At 39.0% G+C, this 23873-nt stretch overlaps 1 long non-coding RNA gene across 1 annotated transcript in view; it reads right to left on the bottom strand.

The window, feature by feature from the left end:
* Window positions 1-23873, bottom strand: part of LOC145537237 (uncharacterized) — a 128513-nt gene that overhangs the window by 25524 nt on the left and 79116 nt on the right. Inside the window, exon 2 of the long non-coding RNA XR_014076310.1 lies at window positions 8007-8047. This is a non-coding gene — a long non-coding RNA (uncharacterized LOC145537237). The remainder of the gene's footprint in view (window positions 1-8006; window positions 8048-23873) is intronic.

Below are 23873 nucleotides of genomic sequence, written 5' to 3' on the forward strand. Positions count from 1 at the left end.
GCGACACTCCTTGAAGCTAAAATAGATTTCATTTACATTAATGGCGATTTTGATTAGTTAATGGAAAATAATTTCATGTAACTTTCTGTACTAAATTACCTCTTACATTTTTTTCATATAACTCTCTACTCTTCGTTTGACATTAGCATTTGTGATACAAAATACAGTTCAAAGAAGTAAGGTGTTCTTCTTTTCTGACTCCATTTAAATGCAAGATTAATCACATTAATCACCAAGTGTGATTTCTGAAAGTCACATTTGGTCATTGAAGGACTATTTTTTCTCCTTCTTTGTGAACCTCAATTCCCAATAGCGATTAAATCTTAATATTAACTAAGAGATGGGAAAAAAAGCTGTGATACTAAAAGAAATTTAAAATATACTCTTTTCCCAGTATTTTTGTATTAATGAGAACATAAATTTCTAAGAGCATGGCAAAGGCGTTTGCTTCCATTCAAATGCTTAGCCTGATGCTGTGGGATACAAGTTAAGAGAGGCTGAAATAACTATGTAAATGGCCAGTCCTTTTTCCAGTTTGGAGCACATTTTGTGCTGTTGTTCTATTTGTTTGTTTTTGTCTTTTAATAAGTTATCGTTAAAGTATTAGGTGATTCTGAAATGCAAATACTTTGGAAAATAAATATGTACGCACATACTGGGAAAAATATAAAATATATACAATAAACATATATCAATGTAATATATAAAATGTGTAAATTTATATAAAATGTCAAGCATTGAAACTTTTAGTTCCAGATTATAAAGTTTTGGTTTGTCATATACCTTAATTAACACATAAATATTTCTTCTTAATGTATTCTTCTAATGTATTCTATAATACATTTATTGTAAAAATACAACTTGGATTTCATGGTCATTATGGTTCACATTTGAGATGCAAAAATTATTTTAAATAGGGTGAGTAGTTTCTATTTTCTTAGACTCTCCGGCGCCTATTTCATAATCATATCCCCATAGTTGCAGTTGCCTTCAATTACAAACAAAACTATTTTAACATTTTAAAATATGAAGAAGAATCAACATCTCATCTTTTTCAGTATGAGGTAGCCACTTTTGGGGCCTCATACAGACTCATGGAGATGTTGGTGACCAAAATAAGGAAAGCTTAAATCAACGGTTCACTGATTTCTCAAGGCACATAACAGGAATGAATAAATTAGATAATGTCAATTATGAAAATGGAATAAAAGAAAAATCATAAAAGAAAAATCTTACATAATGAAGCCAGGATCAAGTAAGGAAGAAAATTTTTAGAATTATAGACTCCATGCTAAAGTTATTCTGTTCATTTTCTTAATGTTTATTGAGGAATCATAGCCAGAGTTTTTCCATAATCTTTTTGTGGGTGAAAATCTAAATCTTTATGGAAGGTTTACATATTCTTTAAAATAGTACCCTGCCATTAGAAACTTCTGAGATGATGAATAAGTATAATGTCATTCTGAAGACATAATGAATACCCATATGGAACCACAAGACGGCCTCATCTACTTTACAAAACTCAGGGTAAATTCTCTGAAAAACTATCCATTTGTAACCAACAGAATATTACCAATACTCCTGCTCCTTTGGTTAAATGCTTGTGTGAGAATTTACTCAAATACATGAAAAGAAGAGTGATGTGATACCACCTTGTCCTATGATATACAAAGTACCTACTATGTGAGAAGTACAAGGCATTGTGTTAGGTCCTGCTGGAGAGAAGGAAGTAACAAAACTAGACACAACTAGATAAGAAGATTGCAACGCAGAAAAATGGAAGTAGCACAGTTACTCTAAGTATACTTAGCACCCACCAAAAAATAGTGTCATGCATGAGAAAGATTTAAACAAGGAGTAGACCCTGATGGCGCAGATGGTAAAGAATCTGCCTGCAATGCAGGAGACCCAGGTTTGATCCCTGGGTCAGGAAGATCACCTGGAGAAGGGAATGGCAAACCACTCCAGTACTCTTGCCTGGAAAATCCCCATGGACAGAGGAGCCTGAAGGGCTCCATGGGGTTACAAAGAGTTGGACACAACTGAGTGACTTTCCCTTCAGACACACATAAAAAAGGACAGATAATTTCTTAATAGAGAATTCTGAGGGAGGAGACATTTGATCTACATACAAGTTATGTTTTCAACTCCCATATTCAATCACACGTTAAAAAAATAACCACCTCCCCTAAATTGTTACCAGCTTAATTTCATGGTTTTTGGTCACCACACTGGCATTTTCTGGAATGTCAAAAATTTCTCCATGGTCTCTCTCTCATCAGTCCAGCACTTACTGTCTATATCATCTCCATTGTTAGGCCTCTTTCATATCTCCTCCACGTGTGAAGGGAACTCTGGACCTCTGCTCTACTTAGACCTGATAAGCTGCCCCTAAGATTCCCAATGAGAAGTGAAAAAAATCATCTTTAAACTTCTCCCTCTATTTTTTGGAGTCTCCTCCAAATTTTCTGCAGTTATTATATATCTCTCCTATGGAGGATACTACTTTGGGATGGAAAGATTTGATGGCAAAGATCCTTGCATTGAGCACAAATGGACAGCTTGCTGAGAAATGGCCATGATTTTGGCCACATTGAGATGACAGCATGAAGCAGCCCCTTCAGGCTGCAGATAGGTAACTTTAGAGAGATCAGGATGATGTCCAATTTGTCCAGGTGTGAGGAGAAGGAAGACATGGCTCTGTCAATTACTCCACCCAGAATGAAGTTATGATACAACAACACGATAGAACAGCCATTTTCTCAGTCATTCCTCCATGAACACAGTACATCTAATCTATGTTTTATCCAGATACTTATCTCTTTGAGATCAAGCCTGAATCATCTCTGAATTATTAGCACCTAGCTGAGTCCCTGACTTAATCCAGGTTTTTCATTCATTAACTAATCAGCTGATTACCAAAGAAGGTCAGGAATATATATTGAATAATGGCACTAAGTAATAAGTCACTGAATATTTGGAAGGAATAATTAAAGGAAGGTTACTATGCAATTCTGATAATGTTGCTTGTATACTATTTCATTTTGATCATGTCACCAAAAAATTATTCTAACTTTTCACACTGAATAAGTTCAAATCACAAAATGGACACTGACATCACCAATCTTGTGCTTTAAAAAGTATAAGAGCCAGATTATAATATTAAGTCTATGTGAATTAGTAACCAGTAATATTTAAATATATGACAATTTTTCTGGAATTAACAGTGAATGGGCTGTTAAAAGTTTCACTTATAATAGTGTCCCTTATGTACACATAGGTGCACCCAACAGTTATTTTTTTTTTATTAATTGGAATACTGTTTTATGTTACCTTTTCACAGTCAGATCAAAATTAAAGATATTTCACAGTTACAGTGTGGGTGTGAGAATGTATATAACACTAAAATGAACACAGGGAGAGTTATATACTAACAAGGGATATTACAATTGGCAAATACTTTAATCATTTGACCTATAAATGAGAAAGGTACTGCAAAACTATAGATGTAATAGTATCCAAAAAGAAATTTCAACACGTATCCAACAGTTATTTTTTAAAAAGAAAACTTAACCACTGATGAGTTCATGTACTTACCTACTCAAAAAGCAACCAGAATTCTCACTATTTATGAGGCAATTACCAGTGAAGCACGTAGGGACCACTGCTACAGAATACAACCTAGACTCTTCCACGGCTCCTATACAGTGTCAGTTCAGTTCAGTTTGGTGGCTCAGTCATGTCCAACTCTTTGCAACCCCACGAACCACAGCATGCCAGGCCTTCCTGTCCATCACTAACTCTTGGAGTTTACCCAAACTCATCTCCATTGAGTCGATGATGCCATCCAACCACCTCATCCTCTGTTGTCCCTGTCTCCTCCTGCCTTCAATTTTTCCAGCATCAGGGTCTTTTCAAATGAGTCAGCCCTTCGCATCAGGTGGCCAAAGTATTGGAGTTTCAGCTTCAACATCAGTCCTTCCAGTGAACACTCAGGACTGATCTCCTTTAGGATGGACTGGTTGGATCTGCTTGTAGTCCAAGGGACTCTCAAGAGTCTTCTCCAACACCACAGTTCAAAAGCATCAATTCTTCGGTGCTCAGCTTTCTTTATAGTCCAACCCTCTCATCCATACATGACCACTGGAAAAAACATAGCCTTGACTAGAGGGACTTTTGTTGACAAAGCAATGTCTCTGCTTTTCAATATGCTGTCTAGGTTGGTCATAACTTTCCTTCCAAGGAGTAAGCGTCTTTTAATTTCATGGCTGCAATCACCATCTCCAGTGATTTTGGAGCCCCAAAAAATAAAGTCTGCCACTGTTTCCACTGTTTCCCCATCTATTTGCCATGAAGTGATGGGACCAGATGCCATGATCTTAGATTTCTGAATGTTGAGTTTTAAGCCAACTTTTTCACTCTCCTCTTTCAGTTTTATCAAGAGGCTCTTTAGTTCTTCTTCACTTTCTGCCATATGGGTGGTGTCATCTGCATATCTGAGGTTATTGATATTTCTCCTGGCAATCTTGATTTCAGCTTGTGCTTCCTCCAGCCCAGCATTTCTCATGATGTCCTCTGCATAGAAGTTAAATAAGCAGGGTGACAATATACAGCCTTGACATACTACTTTTCTTATTTGGAAACAATTTTGTTGTTCCATGTCCAGTTGTAACTGTTGCTTCCTGACCTTCATACAGGTTTCTCAAGAGGCAGGTTAGGTGGTCTGGTATTCCCCTCTCTTTCAGAATTTTCCACAGTTTATTGTGACCCACACAGTCAAAGGCTTTGGCATAGTCAATAAAGCAGAAATCGATGTTTTTCTGGAACTCTCTTGCTTTTTCGATGATCCAATGGATGTTGGTAATTTGATCTCTGGTTCTCTGCCTTTTCTAAAACCAGCTTGAACATCTGGAATTTCATAATTCATGTATTGCTGAAGCCTGGCTTGGAGAATTTTGAGCATTACTTTACTAGAGTGTGAGATGAATTCAATTGTGCAGTAGTTTGAAATTCATTGGCACTGCCTATCTTGGGGATTGGAATGAAAACTGACCTTGTCCAGTCCTGTGGCCACTGCTGAGTTTTCCAAATTTGCTGACATATTGAGTGCAGCACTTTCACAGCATCATCTTTCAGAATTTGAAATAGCTCAGCTGGAGTTCCATCACCTCCAGTAGCTTTGTTCATAGTGATGGTTCCTAAGGCCCACTTGACTTCACATTCCAAGATGTCTGGCTCTAAGTGAGTGATCACACCATCATGATTATCTGCATAGTGAAGATCTTTTTTGTACAGTTCTTCTGTGTATTCTTGCCACTTCTGCTTAATGTCTTCTGCTTCTGTTAGGTCCATACCATTTCTGTCCTTTATTGAGCCCATCTTTGCATGAAATGTTCCCTTGGTATCTCTAATTTTCTTGAAGAGATCTCTAGTCTTTCCTGTTCTATTGTTTTCCTCTTTTTCTTTGCATTGATCACTGAGGAAGGCTTTCTTATCTCTCCTTGCTATTCTTTGGAACTCTGCATTCCTTTTCTCCTTTGCTTTTCGCTTCTCTCCTTTTCACAGCTATTTGTAAGGCCTCCTTACAGCCATTTTGCTTTTTTGCATTTCTTTTTCTTGGGGATGGTCTTGATTCCTGTCTCCTGTACAATGTCACGAACCTCCGTCCATAGTTCATCAGGCACTCTGTCTATCAGATCTAGTCCTTTCAATCTATTTGTCACTTCCACTGTATAGTCATAAGGGATTTGATTTAGGTCAATGCTACAATAATGACTCAATTAATTTTGAATTTATGCATTGGTTTGATAAATTTTTAAGAAAAACATTGTAAATACATCTGTGCAGAATTCCAAAAGTGTAGATCTTGAAGGGTTATTTATATAAGTCTTTGTAAAGTTGTACATCCTAGTCCCTTTGTCTAAAAGCCCATCCTTATATTCTTGTTTTTCAAGATTCAATTCAAATGTCATCTTTCTTAGAAAGCAACTCTTATCTCCACACCATTTTACTGAAAAGGAGTCATTAATTTTGCCTCTATTTTTCACTGCGACAGTTTACACACATCTCAGTTCTTGTATGTATATAGTACCTTCTTATAATCATCTCTCTACAGATTGAATTCCCCTTACTATATTTTAAGATCTGTGAGGTTAAGGATTATCTCTTTTTAATCTTCACCTCTTTAACTATTAGCACATTGTCTCTTTGCTTAGTGAGTGAATAGATCGTTGCCTAAATCTTAAACAAGGCAAGAAAAAAAATACAAGTGCTCTTCTTTTGTCTGCAAAGAAATCAAGGCTATGATAGAAGGTGTACAGTTTAACAACTGTACACCTCAGTGATGAAATGCAATTTAATTTCTGGTCCCTTAGTCTAATGAGCTACTACCATCCCCTACATCAGGCTTTCTTCACAGCAAACTAGGAACAGTTACAGGATTGTAAAGACAATTTCATGAAACTACCAGGAAATGACAATTCAGTTACAAGTGGTAAGGATTAGAACCCATCCTGTGAGTGCACATGGGCTCAGTTGCTTAGTCGTGTCTAACTCTTGTGACTCCCTGGATTGTAGCTCGCCAGGCTTCTCTGTCCATGGAATTCTCCAGGCAAGAATACTGGAGTGGGTTGCCATTTTGTACTGCAGGGGATCTTTCCGACCCAGGGGTCGAACCCACATTTCCTACATCTCCTGCATTGGGAGGGAAATTCTTTATCACTGAGCCATCTTAGAAGCCTTAAAAGCCATCCCATACAAGTGTAACTTTTCTTTATCCAATTTCAGTAATAATAATGATTATGTTCATCTAATCCTTGCCATATGCTAAGTAAGTTCTAAGCATTTACATGATTTAATTATCACAACATCTCATTTATTCCTTATTTTTTATCCCCATCTTATGGATGTGGAAAACAAAACATATAAATTCTATAATCTCCCCATACCGAAACCGAGGTAAGTGACAAAATAAATTATATTATACACTTTTAAATTAAGCCCAATGTTATGATTGATTGTTGTTAACACTATTTTCACAATAGGAGCTGCCATGGCCAAGTGCTTCCCCCTCACATACATGGTACTCATTTGCACTTTTCGCCAGAGAACCCTACTGGATGACAGTGACAAGGACCTCTACTCTCAGTTCCTTGCCTTGAGCACACCTAAACCTCCGAGCCTCTCTGTGACTAAAATGGGAAAAATAGAGCATTGCCTCTCTTAATTAGTCCCATTTTTATAAGGAAAAAAAAAAGAAGGATTTTGTGAACTATAAAAGATCACACAAATGTAAATGGTATTATTAAATGTGATTTTTACCACACTGTCTGCAGTTAAGCAAGGACTTTATCATGAACCTTGTACAGAGGAGAACAGCTTCCCTGAGGCTCAGGGTTGCTTTACAGGCCTCTGAATGCTTTAAGGGATGAGTCTTTGCTGGACCCCAGAGATTGGCCTCCCTGCCAGCACCTGTTCTACCATGTCATACTGCCTTTCTGCATGTGGAGTTTTGCTGGTTTCACATCCACATGATTCAAACCTTCACTTCTGAAATAGAAAAAGAGCCTGAAATGTTGTGATCTAACTTATTGGTCTATATTTTGGATGCATAACTGAATAAAAATGAGAAACTGCATCATCAACTTGTAAGTGTTGTTTATCCTTTAAACAAAACCCCACTAACCACAGCTGTGCAAGTCTTCACATGTTACCGTGATGATCAATTTCAGACCTCTCTATGAAGTGGAAATAGATTTGAAGCTTCATGTTAATTGAAACATTTCCTTCTCTACCGAGACTAGCAACAAGGCCACCAGTTGGCATACTTCTGATTTAGCATTTAAAATAGCTCCTGATAATAGTAAAAGACCCTGCCATTTTCTTTACAGGGGTAGTTTCAATGGTTTCCATTCCAACTCCAGTCATTTACACGCTGTGTACCTACCACAGAGCAGCAAATCACCTGCACAGCCTGATTTGATAGATGGACAAACAGATGTATGTACCTTGGATATGTCCTTGGGACTCCTGAGTTTGGGTTTCCTTTCTGGAAAATAAAGACAAGCACAGTATGTACAATTAGATTAATCACATAAATATGTTCACATTTTTCATTTACACACACACAAATATAACATTCAAACATTTTTTACTTAATCAGTAAGAAACAAAACAATATGTTTGTTAAATATGTTTTGTCACACTGAGAATCCTCGATTTCTATTCCCTTTCTGGTATATCATGTGGTAACCATTTTTCTTTCTATAGGTAGAATCTTGTTCTAGTTGCAATTGTTGACTTTCTGTGGCCTTTGGGTTCCATTCTAAAACATTATTAAAAAGGTGACAACCTAGGTAGGGGTGGTGGGACGGGGTGGGAGAGGAGAGGGGGTTCAGGAGAGAGGGGACATATGTATACCTGTGGCTGATTCGTGTTGATGTGTGTGAGGCAGAAGTCAACATGATATTGTAGAGCAATTGTCCTCCAATAAAAAAAGAATTTTAAGGTTTTTTTTTTTTTTAAAGGATTCCCTAGTGGCTCAGATTGTAAAGAATCTGCCCACAATGCAGGAGACCTAAGTTCGATCCTTAGGTTGGGAAGATTCCTTGTAGGAGGGCATGGCAACTCACTCCAGTATTCTTGCCTGGAGAATTCCACGGACAGAGGAGTCTGGCGGGCTACAATCCATGGGATCGCAAAGAGTCAGACACAATTGAGCAACTAACACTTTAAAGAATATACTGTTTGACCTGAATTGAAGGCAAATTCAGTCATTAATAAACCTCTCAATAAAAGGTTTTTTTCAGTTAACTTAATAGCCCTATGACCATATAAATGAATCCTGAAAATTCAATGAGATGTACCTAATAAAGTAATATCTATGATGCAGCTTAATAACTTAAAAAAACACTACAATATTGTAAAGTAATTAGCCTCCAATTAAAATAAATAAAAAAAATAAGATATAATAACAGCAATGAGGGTGACACACTCAATTTCCACATTCACCACTGAAGTGATGGAAACACTGTATCTGAGAGGCTGGTGGTAGGTCCTGAATTCCAGACCTTGCTCTTCACAAACTGCAGAGCCATGTTTACTGTCTTTGGACCCCTCTGGATCTGAGCAGTTCCACTTAAAAGTTGACATCGTGGCCTCTTCCACTTGTAAACCTGCTTTGAGCCTATTAAACATTGGAGGATCTACTATACAAACAAGATATGGCAGGGGATACTAAGGTATCATTCCTATCCTCAGAGACTTAATGACAAACATAATGCAAATAGATTTAAGAAGTTAAGCAGAGAGACACTGGCAGTGAAAAAGCTTAGCTCTTTATTAGTCAGCTAGGGCTGCCAAAACAAACTACCACCCACTGGGTAGCTTAAACAGAATTTTATTTTCTGGCAGTCCTGGAGACTAGAAGTCCAAGACCAAGGTGCCACCAGGGTGGTTTCTGGTGTGAGGTCTCTTCCTGGTTTGTAGATAGCCACCTTGTGCTGCAGCCACACGTGGGCTTTCCTCTGTGTGCACAGAGAGGGAGCACTCTGGTGTCCCTTCCTCTCCCTCTACAAACATCAGTTGTGAGAGATTAGGGCCCCATGCTTATGACATCATTTAACTTTTATTACCTCATGAAAGGCCCCAAGTCCAAATACCATCACACTGGGGACTAAGGCTTCAACATTTGAATTGGAGGGGTGGACACAATTCAGCCCATGACTGAATTGTCAGTCTGACTGGATTGTCTTTTAGGTCCACCATGTAGAGCTCAATGATTTAGACCAAACTATTTAACTTCAGGTTCTTGTTTTCCTTATAGAGAAAATAATAATCATGCATTCTTCAAGAAGAGGTTAAGAGGATTGAATAAAGATTACAACATACAATGTTAATTATAAAATGCTAAAGAAACACCACTCACTAATGTTATAAAAATGAGGGGGGTGGGCAGTCCCAAGTAGAGGAATAGGACATGGAGACCACTTTCTCCCCCACAAATTCATCAAAAGATCATTTGAATGCCGAGCAACTTCCACAAAACAAATTATGAACTATGACGGAGGATATCAAGCACCCAGAAAGGCAGCCCATTCTCTTCGAAAGGAGGTAGGACAAAATATAAAAGACAAAAGGAGAGACAAAAGAGTTAGGGACAGAGACCTGTCCTGGGGAGGGAGTCGAGAAGGAGAAGCTTCCGGATAGTAGGAAACCCTCTCAGAGGCAGGTCTGTGGGGAGTTTTGGAATCTCAGAGAGCAACATAACCAGGGGGTGGCAGGGTGGGGAGAACCCACAGAATATGCGCTGAACCTCAACTGCCAGCAGAGAAGTAGCCCAGACGCTCGCGTCCACCACCAGCAAGCAGGAGCTGGACAGGGAGGCCCAGGCTGCATCATCACTGTTTAGAGTAAGGACCAGGCCTGAATGCCCTGAGGACAATCTGAGGGAGCTAACGTGAGATAGCAACCCAAGCTATGGGATCACCAAAGAGAGAAAAGAAAGAGAACTTTCCTGAGAAAAGCTCTAACGTGCAGCCTGGCCCACTCACAGAACAAAGGATTGAGGGAATACCAAAGGAGAGCTAGCCAGTTGCATACAGCCTCTCCCCACCCCATGTCGGGGACAGAGAAGCAGGTGGGCAACAGCCAGAGCCAGAAGGCTAGGGGCTGCTGCACTCTCAGCCCCAGAGATCGGCATCCTCCTCCAAACTGTGAGCAGGCTCCCAGTTGCTAACCACGTCTTCCTGGGATCCTGGATGGTCAACATCTGCCAGGAGGGTCACAGCCTGAGATCAGCTCCCAGAGGAGACACACATCACACCTGAGACGGTGCTCTCACGGCACACCTGGGAAACTGAGCAGCCAGGACCAGGGAGGGGATTAAGATGCACGGCCCACCTGGGACTGTGCGCTCACCAAGCACCTGGTCACCTGAGCTGCTCAGACCAGGGAAGGGCACAAAATGCATGCCCAACCGAGTGTGTGCCCTTGCAGAGTACCCAAGAACCTGGGCAACTTAGACCTGGGAAGGGCACGAAATGCAAGGCCCACTTTGGACAGTGACCCTGCAAAGAACCCAGGAGCCTGAGCAGTGTAGACCCGGGAAGTACACACCACCTTGAGCTGGGGCAAACCCAGTGTGGCCCACACTGTGAGCACTCTCCACACATGCCAGTGATATTTGTTTGCAGTGTCCCTCCCTCCCCACAACACAACTGAACAATTGAGCCTAAATATGTGACCACCTTCGCCACCTTGTGTCAGGGTGGAAATTAGACACTGAAGAGACTTGCAAACAGAGGAAGCCAAAATAAACAGAGGGAACCGCTATGGAAGTGACAGGTGAAACAGATTAAAAGCCTGTAGTTAACAATGACTAAGAATTGGAGGGGGCCTATACACCTTGAGAACAAGTACAAGCTGGAAGAAGGAACTATCTGAAACTGAACTGACCCCACACTGGCCACAACAGCTCCAGAGAAATTCCTAGATATAGTTTTACTATTATCACTTTTTAATTTTTTTAATTTAAGTTCTTTATTACTCCTTTAATTTTCATTTTTATAAGCTACTATTACCTTGCAAAAAAAGACCCCATTTTAAAGCAAACTTCATATATATATATATATTTATAATTTTTGTGATTGATTTTGTTTTGTATTTTTAATATTTTTTGAGAGTCTAAGATCATGGCATCTGGTCCCATCACTTCATGGGAAATAGATGGGGAAACAGTGGAAACAGTGTCAGACTTTATTTTGGGGGGCTCCAAAATCACTGCTGATGGTGATTGCAGCCATGAAATTAAAAGACGCTTACTCCTTGGAAGGAAGGTTATGGCCAACCTAGATAGCATATTTAAAAGCAGAGACATCACTTTGCCAACAAAAGTCCATCTAGTCAAGGCTATGGTTTTTCCAGTGGTCATGTATGGATGTGAGAGTTGGACGGTGAAGAAAGCTGAGCACCACAGAATTGATGCTTTTGAATTGGGGTGTTGGAGAAGACTCTTGAGAGTCCCTTGGACTGCAAGAAGATCCAATCAATCCATCCTAAAGGAGATCAATCCTGGGTGTTCATTGGAAGGACTGATGTTGAAGCTGAAACTTCAATACTTTGGCCACCTCATGCGAAGAGTTGACTCATTGGAAAAGACCCTAATGCTGGGTAGGATTGGGGGCAGGAAGAGAAGGGGATGACAGAGGATGAGATGGTTGGATGGCATCACTGACTCGATGGACGTGGGTTTGGGTAGACTCCGGGAGTTGGTGATGGACAGAGAGGCCTGGCGTGCTGCAGTTCATGGGGTCGCAAAGAGTCAGGCACGACTGAGCGACTGAACTGAACTGAACTGAGAGTCTAACCTCTACTCTAGATTTTTAATCTTTCCTTTTTGCTATTTGTTATCAATTTTGTACCTTTAAGAATCTAACCTTCACTATCCATTTTCACTTGGGGTGTGAATACCGGCTTGATTGCTCTCCCCCCTTTTAACTCTCCTTTTTCTCCCCCAGGTCACCTTTATCTCCTCCCTCCCCCTTCTCTTCTCTACTTAATTCTGTGAACCTCTCTGGGTGTTCCAGGATGTGGAAAACACTTAGGGAACTGATTTCTGGCTAAATTGCTCTCTCCCCTTTTGACTCCCTCTCTTCTTCTCCTGGTCACCTCTATCTGCCTCCTCCCTCTTCTTGCCTCCATGTGACTCTGTGAACCTCTCTGCATGTCCCTCACTGTGGAGAATTGTTTCACCATTAACCTAGATGTTTTATCATCCGTGCTGTATGGATGGAGAAGTCTTGAGGCTTATACTGTAAGTATAAGACTGAAAGCCAGAGGCAGGAAGCTTAACTCCAAAACTTGAGAACATCAGAGAACTCCTGGTTCCAGGAAACATTAATAAACAAGAGCTCACCCAAAAGCCTTCTTACCTACACTGAAACCAAGCTCCACCCAAGAGCCAACAAGTTCCAGAGCAAGACATAACATTCTAATTCTCCAGCAAAGCAGGAACACAACCCTGAGCATTAAAAGACAGGCTGCCCAAAGCCAAACCAAACCCACAGACACCCAAAACTCACTACTAGACACTTCATTGCACTTCAGAGAGAAGAGATCCAGATTCACCTGCCAGAACACAGATACAAAGTCCCCCAATCAGGAAATTTGACAAGCCACTAGTCCAACCCCATCAACAGGGAGCAGGCTCCACAATAAAGAGGAACCATAAACTTCCAGGCTACAGAAAAGGCACCCCAAACACAGTAATCTAAACAAAATTAAAAGGCAGAGAAATATTCAGCAGGTAAAGGAACATGATAAATGCCCACCAAACCAAACCAAAGAGGAGGAGATAGGGAGTCCACCTGAAAAAGAATTCAGAATGATGATAGTCAAAATGATCCAAAATCTTGAAAACAAAATGGAGTTACAGATAAATCGAGACAAAGATTGAGAAGCTGCAAGAAATGTTTAATAAGGACCTATAAAAAATAAAGAAAAGTCAATCAATAATGAATAATGTAATAAGTGAGATCAAAAGCACTCTGGAGGGAACCAACAGTAGAATAACTGAGGCAGAAGATAGGGTAATTGAGGTGGAAGATAGAATGGTGGAAATAAATGAAGCAGAGAGGAAAAAAGAAAGAATTAAAACAAACGAGGACAACCTCAGAGATCTCTGGAACAATGTTAAACGCCCCAACATATGAATCATAGCAGCTCCAGAAGAAGATAAAAAGAAAGACCATGAGAAAATACTTGAGGAGATAGTAGTTGAAAACTTCCCTAAAATGGGGAAAGAAATAGCCACCCAAGTCCAAGAAACCCAGAGACCCCCAAACAGGATAAACCCAAGGCAAAACATCCCAAGACACATATGAATCAAATTAACGAAGATCAAACACAAAGAGCAAATACTGAAAGCAACAAAGGAAAAGAAACAAATAACACACAAGGGGATCACCATAAGGATAACAGCTGATCTTTCAATAGAAACTCTTCAGGCCTGAAGGGAATGGCAGGACATACTTAAAGTGATGAAAGAGAAGAACCTACAACCAAGATTACTCTCCCCAGCAAAGAGCTCATTCAGATAAGAAGGAGAAATCAAAAACTTTACAGACAAGCAAAAGCTGAGAGAATTCAGCACCATCAAACCAGTTCTTCAACAAATGCTAAAGGATCTTCTCTAGACAGGAAACAGAAAAGGTTTATAAACCGAACCCAAAACAACAAAGTAAATGGCAACGGGATCACACTTATCAATAATTACCTTAAAGGGAAATGGGTTGAATGCCCCAACCAAAACACAAAGACAGGCTGAATGGATACAAAAACAAGACCCCTTTATATGCTGTCTACAAGAGACCCACCTCAAAACAAGGGACACATACAGACTGAAAGTGAAGGGCTGGAAAAAGATATTTCATGAAAATTGAGACCAAAAGAAAACAGAAGCAGTAATACTCTTATCAGGTAGAATAGACTTTGAAATAAAGGCTATGAAAAGAGACAAAGAAGGACACTACATAATGACCAAAGGCTCAATCCAAGAATATATCACAATTATAAATATATATGCACTCAACATAGGAGCACCTCAATACATAAGCAGAGAAGGCAATGGCAACCCACTCCAGTACTCTTGCCTGGAAAATCCCATGGATGGAGGAGCCTGGTAGGCTGCAGTCCATGGGGTCACTAAGAGTTGGATATGACACAGCAACTTTACTTTCACTTTTCACTTTCATGCATTGGAGAAGCAAATGGCGACCCACTACGTTGTTCTTGCCTGGAGAATCCCAGGGACGGGGGAGGCTGGTGATCTGCCGTCTATGCGGTCGCACAGAGTCAGACACAACTGAAGCGACTTAGCAGAAGCAGCAGCAATACATAAGGCAAACACTAACAAGTATGAAAGGGGAAATTAACAGTAACACAATAATAGTGGGAGACTTTAACACCCCACTCACACCTATGGATACATCAGCCAAACAGAAAATTGGCAAGGAAACACAAACTTCAAATGATACAATGGACCAGTTAGACCTAATTGATATCTATAGGACACTTCACCCAAAAACAATGAATTTCACCTTTTTCTCAAGTGCACACAGATAATTCTCCAGGATAGATCACATCCTGGGCCATAAATCTAGCCTTTGTAAATTCAAAAAAAAAAAAAAAAAAGAAATTATTCCAAGCATCATTTCTATCACAATGCAGTAAGATTAGATGTTAACTACAGGGAAAAAAACTATTAAAAATACAAGCATAAGGAGGCTAAACAATATGCTTCTGAATAACCAACAAATCATGGAATAAATCAAAAAGGAAATTAAAATATGTATAGAAACAAATGAAAATGAAAACACAACCCAAAACCTATGGATTCAGTAAAAGCACTGCTAAGGGTACGGCTCATAGCAATACAAGCTTACCTCAAGAAACAAGAGAAAAATCAAATAAATAACCTAACTTTACACCTAAAGCAACTACAAAAAGAAGAAATGAAGAACCTCAGGGTTAGTAGAAGGAAAAAAAATCATAAAAAATTAGAACTGAAATAAATGGAAAAAAAGAGAGAGAGAGAGACTATAGCAAAAATCAACAAAACTAAAAGCTGGTTCTTTGAGAAGATAAATAAAATAGACAAGCCATTAGCCAGACTCATCAAGAAAAAAAGGGAGAAGAATCAAATCAACAAAATTCAAAAAGAAAATGGAGAAATCACAACAGACAACACAAAAATACAAAGGATCATAAGAGAATACTATCAGCAACCATATGCCAATAAAATGGACAACTTGTAAGAAATGGATGATTCTTAGAAAAGTATAACCTTCCAAAACTGAACCAGGAAGAAATAGAAAATCTTAACAGACCCATCACAAGCACGGAAATCAAAACTGTAATAAAACATCTTCCAACAAACAAAAGCCCAGGACCAGATGGCTTCACAGGTGAATTCTGCCAAAAAAATTTAGAGAAGAGTTAACTCCTATCCTATGCAAACTCTTCCAGAAAATTTCAGAGAAGGTAAACTCCCAAACTCATTCTATGAGGCTACCATCACCCTAATACCAAAACCAGACAAAGATGCCACACAAAAAAGAAAACTGCAGGCCAAGATCACTGATGAACATAGATGCAAAAATCCTCAACAAAATTCTAGCAAATGGAATCCAACAACATATTAAAAAGATCATATCAAGTAGGCTTTATCCCAGGGATGCAAGGATTCTTCATTATTCAAAAATCAATCAATGTGATACACCACATTAACAAATTAAAAGATAAAAACCATATGATTATCTCAATAGATGCAGAGAAAGACTTTGACAAAATCCAATACCCATTTATGATAAAAACTCTCCAGAATACAGGCATAGGAGGAACATACCTGAACATAATAAAAGCCATATAAGATAAACCCACAGCAAACATTATCCTCAATGGCAAAAAATTGAAAGCATTTCCCCTAAAGTCAGGAACAAGACAAGGGTGCCCACTCTCACCACTACTACTCAACATAGTTTTGGAAATTTTAGCCACAGCAATAGGAGAAGAAAAAGATAAAAAAAGGAATCCCGATTGGAAAAGAAGTAAAACTCTCACTGATTGCAGATGACATGATCCTCTACATAGAAAACCCTAAAGACACCACCAGAAAATTACCAGAGCTAATCAATGAATATAGTAAAGTTTCAGGATATAAAATTAATACACAGAAATCCCTTGAATTCCTACACACTAACAAAGAAAAACAGAAAGAGAGATTAAGGAAACAATCCCATTCACCATTGAGACGACAAGAATAAAATACTTAGGAACAAATCTATCTAAACAAACAAAAGAGCTATATATAGAAAACTGTTAAACACTGATGAAAGAAATCAAAGATGACACAAATAAATGGATAAATATACCATGTTCATGGATGAGAAGAATTAATACAGTGAAAATAAGTATATACCAAAAGCAATCTATAGATTCAATGCAGTTCCTATCCAGCTTTTTCATACTCAACTAGAGCCAGACATCCTGGAATGTGAAGTCAAGTGGGCCTTAGGAACCATTACTATGAACAAAGCTACTGGAGGTGATGGAATTCCAGTTGAGCTATTTCAAATCCTAAAAGATGATGCTGTGAAAGTGCTGCAATCAATATGCCAGCAAATTTGGGAAACTCAGCAGTGGCCACAGGACTGGAAAAGGTCAGTTTTCATTCCAATCCCAAAGAAAGGTAATGACAAAGAATGCTCAAACTACCACACAATTGCACTCATATCACATGCTAGTAAATTAATGATCAAAATTCTCCAAGCCAGGCTTCAGCAATACATGAAACATGAATTTCCAGATGTTCAAGCTGGTTTTAGAAAAGGCAGAGGAACCAGAGATCAAATTGCCAACATCCACTGGATCATCAAAAAAGCAAGAGAGTTCCAGAAAAACATCGATTTCTGCTTTATTGACTATGCCAAAGCCTTTGACTGTGTGGATCACAATAAACTGTGGAAAATTCTGAAAGAGATGGGAATACCAGATCACCTGACCTGCTTCTTGAGAAGCCTGTATGAAGGTCAGGAAGCAACAGTTACAACTGGACATGGAACAACAGACTGGTTCCAAATAGGAAAAGGAGTACATCAAGGCTGTATATTGTCACCCTGCTTATTTAACTTATATGCAGAGTACATCATGAGAAAGGGTGGGCTGGATGAAGCACAAGCTGGAATCAAGATTGCCGGGAGAAATATCAGTAACTTCACATATACATATGACACCACCAATATGGCAGAAAGTGAAGAAGAACTAAAGAGCCTCTTTATGAAAGTGAAAGAGGAGAGTGAAAAAGTTGGCTTAAAACTCAACATTTAGAAAACTAAGATCATGGCATCTGGTCCCATCACTTCATGGCAAACTGATGGGAAACAGTGGTAACAGTGGCTGAGTTTAGTTTGGGGGGCTTCAAAATCACTGCAGACAGTGATTGCAGCCATGAAATTAAAAGACGCTTACTCCTTGGAAGAAAAGTTATGACCAACCTAGATAGCATATTAAAAAGCATAGACATTACTTTGTCAACAAAGTGCCCTCTAGTCAAGGCTATGGTTTTTCCAGTAGTCACGTATGGATGTGAGAGTTGGACTATAAAGAAAGCTGAGCGCAGAAGAATTGATGCTTTTGAACTGTGGTGTTGGAGAAGACTCTTGAGAGTCCCTTGGACTACAAGGAGATCCAGCCAGTCCATCCTAAAGGAGATCAGTCCTGAGTGTTCACTAGAAGGACTGGTGTTGAAGCTGAAACTCCAATACTTTGGCCACCTCATGCGAAGAGCTGACTCATTTGGAAAGACCCTGATGCTGGGAAAGATTGAAGGCAGGAGGAGAAGGGACAACAGAGGATGAGATGGTTAGATGGCATCACTGACTCAATGGACACGAGTTTTGGTAAACTCCAGGAGTTGGTGATGGACAGGGAGGCCTGGCATTCATGGGGTCACAAAGTGTAGGACATGACTGAGTGACTGAACTGAACTGAACTATCATGCTACCAATGGTATTTTTCAGAGAACTAGAACAAATAATTTCACAATTTGTATGGAAATATAAAAAACCTTGAATAGCCAAAGCAATCTTGAGAAAGAAGAATAGAACTGAAGGAATCAACCTTCCTGACTTCAGACTATACTACAAAGCTACAGTCATCAAGACAGCAGCACTGGCACAAGACAGAAATATGGAACGAAATAGAAAGCCCAGAGGTAGATCCACCCACCTATGGACACGTTATCTTTGACAAAGGAGGCAAAAATATACAATGGAGAAAAGACAATCTCTTTAAAAAGTGTTGCTGGGAAAACTGGTCAACCACTTGTAAAGAATGAAACTAGAATACTTTCTAATACCATATACAGAAATAAACTCAAAATGGATTAATAATCTAAATGTAAGACCAGAAACTATAAAACTCCTAGAGGAAAACATAGGCAAAACACTCTCTGACATAAACCACAGCAAGATCCTCTGTGACCCACCTCCCAGAGTAATGGAAATAAAAGCAAAAACAAACAAATGGGACCTAGTTAAACTTAAAAGCTTCTGCACAATGAAGGAAACTATAAGCAAGGTGAAAAGACAGCCTTCAGATTGGGAGAAAATAATAGCAAACAAAGCAACTGTCAAAGAATCAATCTCCAAAATATACAAGCAGCTCATGCAGCTCAATACCAGAAAAATAAACAACCCAATCAAAAAGTGGGCCAAAGAACTAAAAAGACATTTCTCTGAAGAAGACATACAGATGGCTAACAAACACATGAAAAGATGCTCAGCATCACTCATTATCAGAGAAATGTAAATAAAACCACAATGAGGTACCATCTCACACCGGTCAGAATGGCTGCTATCCAAAAGTCTACAAACAATAAATGATGGAGAGTGTGTGAAGAAAAAGGAACCAACCCTCTTACACTGTTGGTGGGAATGCAAACTAGTACTGCCACTATGGAGAACAGTGTGGAGATTCTTAAAAAATGGAAAAAATAACTCCCATACGACCCAGCAGTCCCACTGCTGGGCATATACATCAAGGAAACCAGGATTGAAAGAGACACAGGTACCCCAATGTTCATCGCAGCACTGTTTACAATATTCAGGAGATGGAAGCAGCCTAGACGTCCATTGGCAGACAAATGGGTAAGAAATTGTGGTACATATACATAATGCAATATTACGCAGCTATTGAAAAGAATGCATTTGAATCAGTTTCAATGAGGTGGATGAAACTGGAGCTTATTATACAGAGTGAAGTAAGTCAGAAAGAAAAACACCAATACAGTATATTAATGAATATATATGGAATTTAGAAAAATGGTAATGATGACCCTATACATGAAACAGCAAAAGAAACACAGATATAAAGAACAGACTTTTGGACTCTGTGGGAGAAGGCAAGGATGGGATGATTTGAGAGAATAGCATTGAAACATGTCTATTACCATATGTGAAATAGACGACCAGTCCAAGTGCGATGTCTGAAACAGGGCACTCAAAGCCAGTGCACTGGGACAACCCAGAGGGATGGGATGGGGAGGGAGTTGGAAGGGGCTTTCAGGATGGGGGACACATGTACACTTGTGGCTGATTTATGTCAATGAATGGCAAAAATCACCACAATATTGTAAAATAATTAGCCTCCAATTAAAATTTATTAATTAAAAAATATTATAAAAATGATTATTGCTTGGAATACTAAATTCATTTGGAATTGAAAAAAGTTAGCATAATCTATGGATTAGAGTTATCAGAAAGCATTGAAGCTGAAACAGGAATACAGTATCTTGGTTATGAGTAAATGATTTTTTAAACACAAAACCTCGAATTCAAATCCTGCTCTTACAAACCATGTGAATTTGGACAAATTTTTAAACTACCAGCTCTCTCACCTTTAAAATGAACAATAATATCGCCTCTATCAGACTTCATAAAAGTGATAATATTGCTGCTTGAGTTACTAATAACTTAATAAATACTCCTTATTATTAAAAAAGACCCTAAAGGATATGTGAGAAAATGTAAAAGTGTACATAGGAATAGTAAGTGTATTTAGTGAATAGGGAACAGTCAGGGAGTAATGAGTTAATTTTAAACAGAAAAAATAATACATTTGAAAAGATTAAGTTAAGGGAAAAGAGGTTACTGTATAATAAACCACTTTGAAAACTCAGTGATTTAAAACAACAGTTATTTATTCTCACAGGGATACCCAAGGGTTGGCTGATCTGGAGTGGACATGGTTAGGTAGCTCTATTGGCTGGCTGGGCTTAGCTCCTCACATCATATTGGGCTCATGCATACTCTGTATTTCTCTCATCTTCCTTGGACCAGCAGTCTAGCTGGGTCATGTGCCCCTCACAGGAATGACAGAAGTACAATTTGGCAAGCTTAACAGCCTAAGGGCATTTCATGACTTTATGTTGTGTCTGCTACAACTCTCTTACCAAAGTAAGTCACATGGCCAAGCCCCTAATCAAGGGTGGAAAGTACATTCTGCCTACCAGGAAGTCAAAGCAATTCTCAAAATAATATCAAAGCAAAATCAACAGAGTGCTTTGGAATGAATAGTTTTCAACAAGACTCTAATACATTACACTAACAATATAAGGCTTTAGTTTGAAGATAAATGGGGAAACTATAAAGTTTCTTGAGCAGAGAAAATCTATGGAATCCATGTGTTTCAGAGACAAATAATCTTCTATTGGTGTGTTGTAGATATTGAAAGGAGGGAGTTAGGGAGGCTGGCTAAAAGGCTAAACATTTCAGCCATCTGGGAGGTGACAGTCTGAGCTAAATTGGGGCATAACATGATAATCATACTTCAAAGAAGTGACAGATAACAAAATCACGTTAACATAAGAAGCCATGAGACTGAAAACTTCTTCAGATAGAGGAAAATAAGTGAATGTTGGAGGAGTGGTGAAAGAGCTGCATAATCAATTACCCCAAACTCTATGGCATAAAACAGCAGTATTTCTAATCTCAGTCATTCTCTGAGAACTGGGAATTCAGGAACCATTTGGCTTGATGGTTCTGGCTCAGGGTCTCTCATGTGGATGCAGTTAATGGGACAGCCTACCATCCAAAGGCCTGAGTGAAGCTGGAAGAGCCATGTCCACGTGAGCTCACACACATGGCTGGCATGTTGCTGCAGCTATGACTGGAAGGCTCTGCTCCTTTCCACATGGACTGTGAGGTTGTCCTCACAATATGGTGGCAAGTTCCTCCCACAGCGAGTGACATAAGAGCAAGCAAGACCCGGAAGTGGCCAAGTCTTTTATGACCTAGCCTCAGAACTCACACGTCACTTCTGCCACATTCTATTCATTAGAAGAGATTATTAAACTCAGCACACATTCTTTTGAAGAAAAGAATGTCAAAGAATTTGCACAAATAGGGAAATAAAACCAACCACAGGAAAATAACTACAGCATTTCATTTTAGACCTACCAAGTTTGTGATAAATATAACAATCAATGGAAATAGCAAATGAACAGCTTAGCTATTAAAATAAAATATGGGCCAAAAGTGATCATTTTGGGAGTTCTGTTCCACATGGTTGTTGTAGGTGAAGACCATTGAGAAATGAAATCCAGAAAGAAAGAAATAGGGTCATATGTACATTTTGAGAAGAAGGAGAATAGAAGGGCAATATCAGAAAAGAAAATAAAAACAGAGAAGAGTCAAAATACTAAATTTTATGTAAAAATCAAGGATAGTGAAGCCATTGCAAGGGAACTAACATATCTTTGGTATTAGATAAAGATATGACTAGAAATCAGGTAAAGAACATGCCTGCCAATGCAGGAGTCGTAAGAGACATGGATTTGATTCCTGGGTTGGGAAGATCCCCTGGAGGAGGGCATGGCAATGCACTCCAGTATTCTTGCCTGGAGAATCCCCATGGACAGAGGAGCCTGGCGGGCTACAGTCTACGAGTTCGCAAAGAGTTAGAAAGGACAGAAGTGACTTAGCACAGCATGGATAGATAATTGGAGGTGAATCAGGAAAATTGTTCAGAGCTCTGCACAAAGCAATTGAAATATTGTTAGCAGCATTTTCTATATTCAAGACAATTTTACACGGTGTAAGTCATTCTCGAGATCGCTATGAAAAAATATTCAAGAGAAACATGTCTGGGCTACACAGAAAAAGCAAACTAATGATAAAACCAAAAAGCAAAACAAGATGTTTGATAAAGTGAAGTGGGTTCAAAAAAGGATGTTTGAGAACACAATACAGTGTAGTAGTGTGGGAAAATTTATCCATGAAGAAATCCTGCTAAACCTGACATTTCCAATCAGAACACTCTCACAAAGTGTTTTCAACTATGCAGTAGTGGGTAAAGGCAGTAATATGAAAACATGCATTTCTTTTTATCTTTGTTTCTATAGAGTTTAACCAAGTAAAGAAATCAACTGCATTCTAAAATATAAGGTGAATTTTACTAAAATTCTCATCAGGAAGTCCAAAGTGTTGTCAGAAAAAAAAAAAATCAATAATAATAATCTTTCTCCAAGTAAAACCTCAGCAAAACTATGAACAGGCTCTGTGATCCCATTTCAAAAATAAGACTGATAACAAGACTTCCGTTTGCCAGCCAGGTAGAAAATGACATCATATTATAAAATAACCACAGTACCCATGGCCAGATTTCCAAATAGCTATTACATTCTTAGGTTGCCTTCTTCATGGCTAAAAGAATTCTTAATTTTATACTTTTTTTCTGCAGGCAAAAGGGTTCTACATATTTTGTTTAAAGGTTTGGTTCCCTTTGGTTCTTTAAACAGTATACAGGCCCCAAACCCATGAAACTCACAAATCGAGCTTCAGCATTCATGTTCTAAAGAAGCTGCCTTTCTACAAAGTGGCCTTGTGATGTCTGTCTGTCTGGGTTCCATGCAGGTTCAATTGCTTCATTGAAAACATAATAAAACTATGGAGAATGGAACTTGGTGACCTTGTTTCACAGTTTTCCAAAGCACAAGAAAAGAATCGAGGGCATTGAAAAGTGAGTCCCAACTTTCATGGTTTTTCTTTGCCCCAGACCTCAGACAACAGCATTGTCAGGAAGCAGTAGTATTCCCAAAGGGGAGTCTGGGTATTGATATGCAAATACAGGCTACAAACATCCCATTTGGCTCCAGCATTCCTTCGTCTAGCACTGTCACACAAATAGTTTTTGAATCTGAGCAGTTTATTCAGGACCATAAACATGTGTTTCACCCTGTGAGCAAATTCTGTTTGCTCACAGAGCTCACAAGCAGTGAAATACAAGGTAGACTATAAACAGCCCCATTTGATAAGATG

This window comes from Giraffa tippelskirchi, chromosome 1 (genome assembly GCF_054371585.1).
Source record: "Giraffa tippelskirchi isolate mGirTip1 chromosome 1, T2T-mGirTip1v1.2.pri, whole genome shotgun sequence".
NCBI lineage: Eukaryota > Metazoa > Chordata > Mammalia > Artiodactyla > Giraffidae > Giraffa > Giraffa tippelskirchi.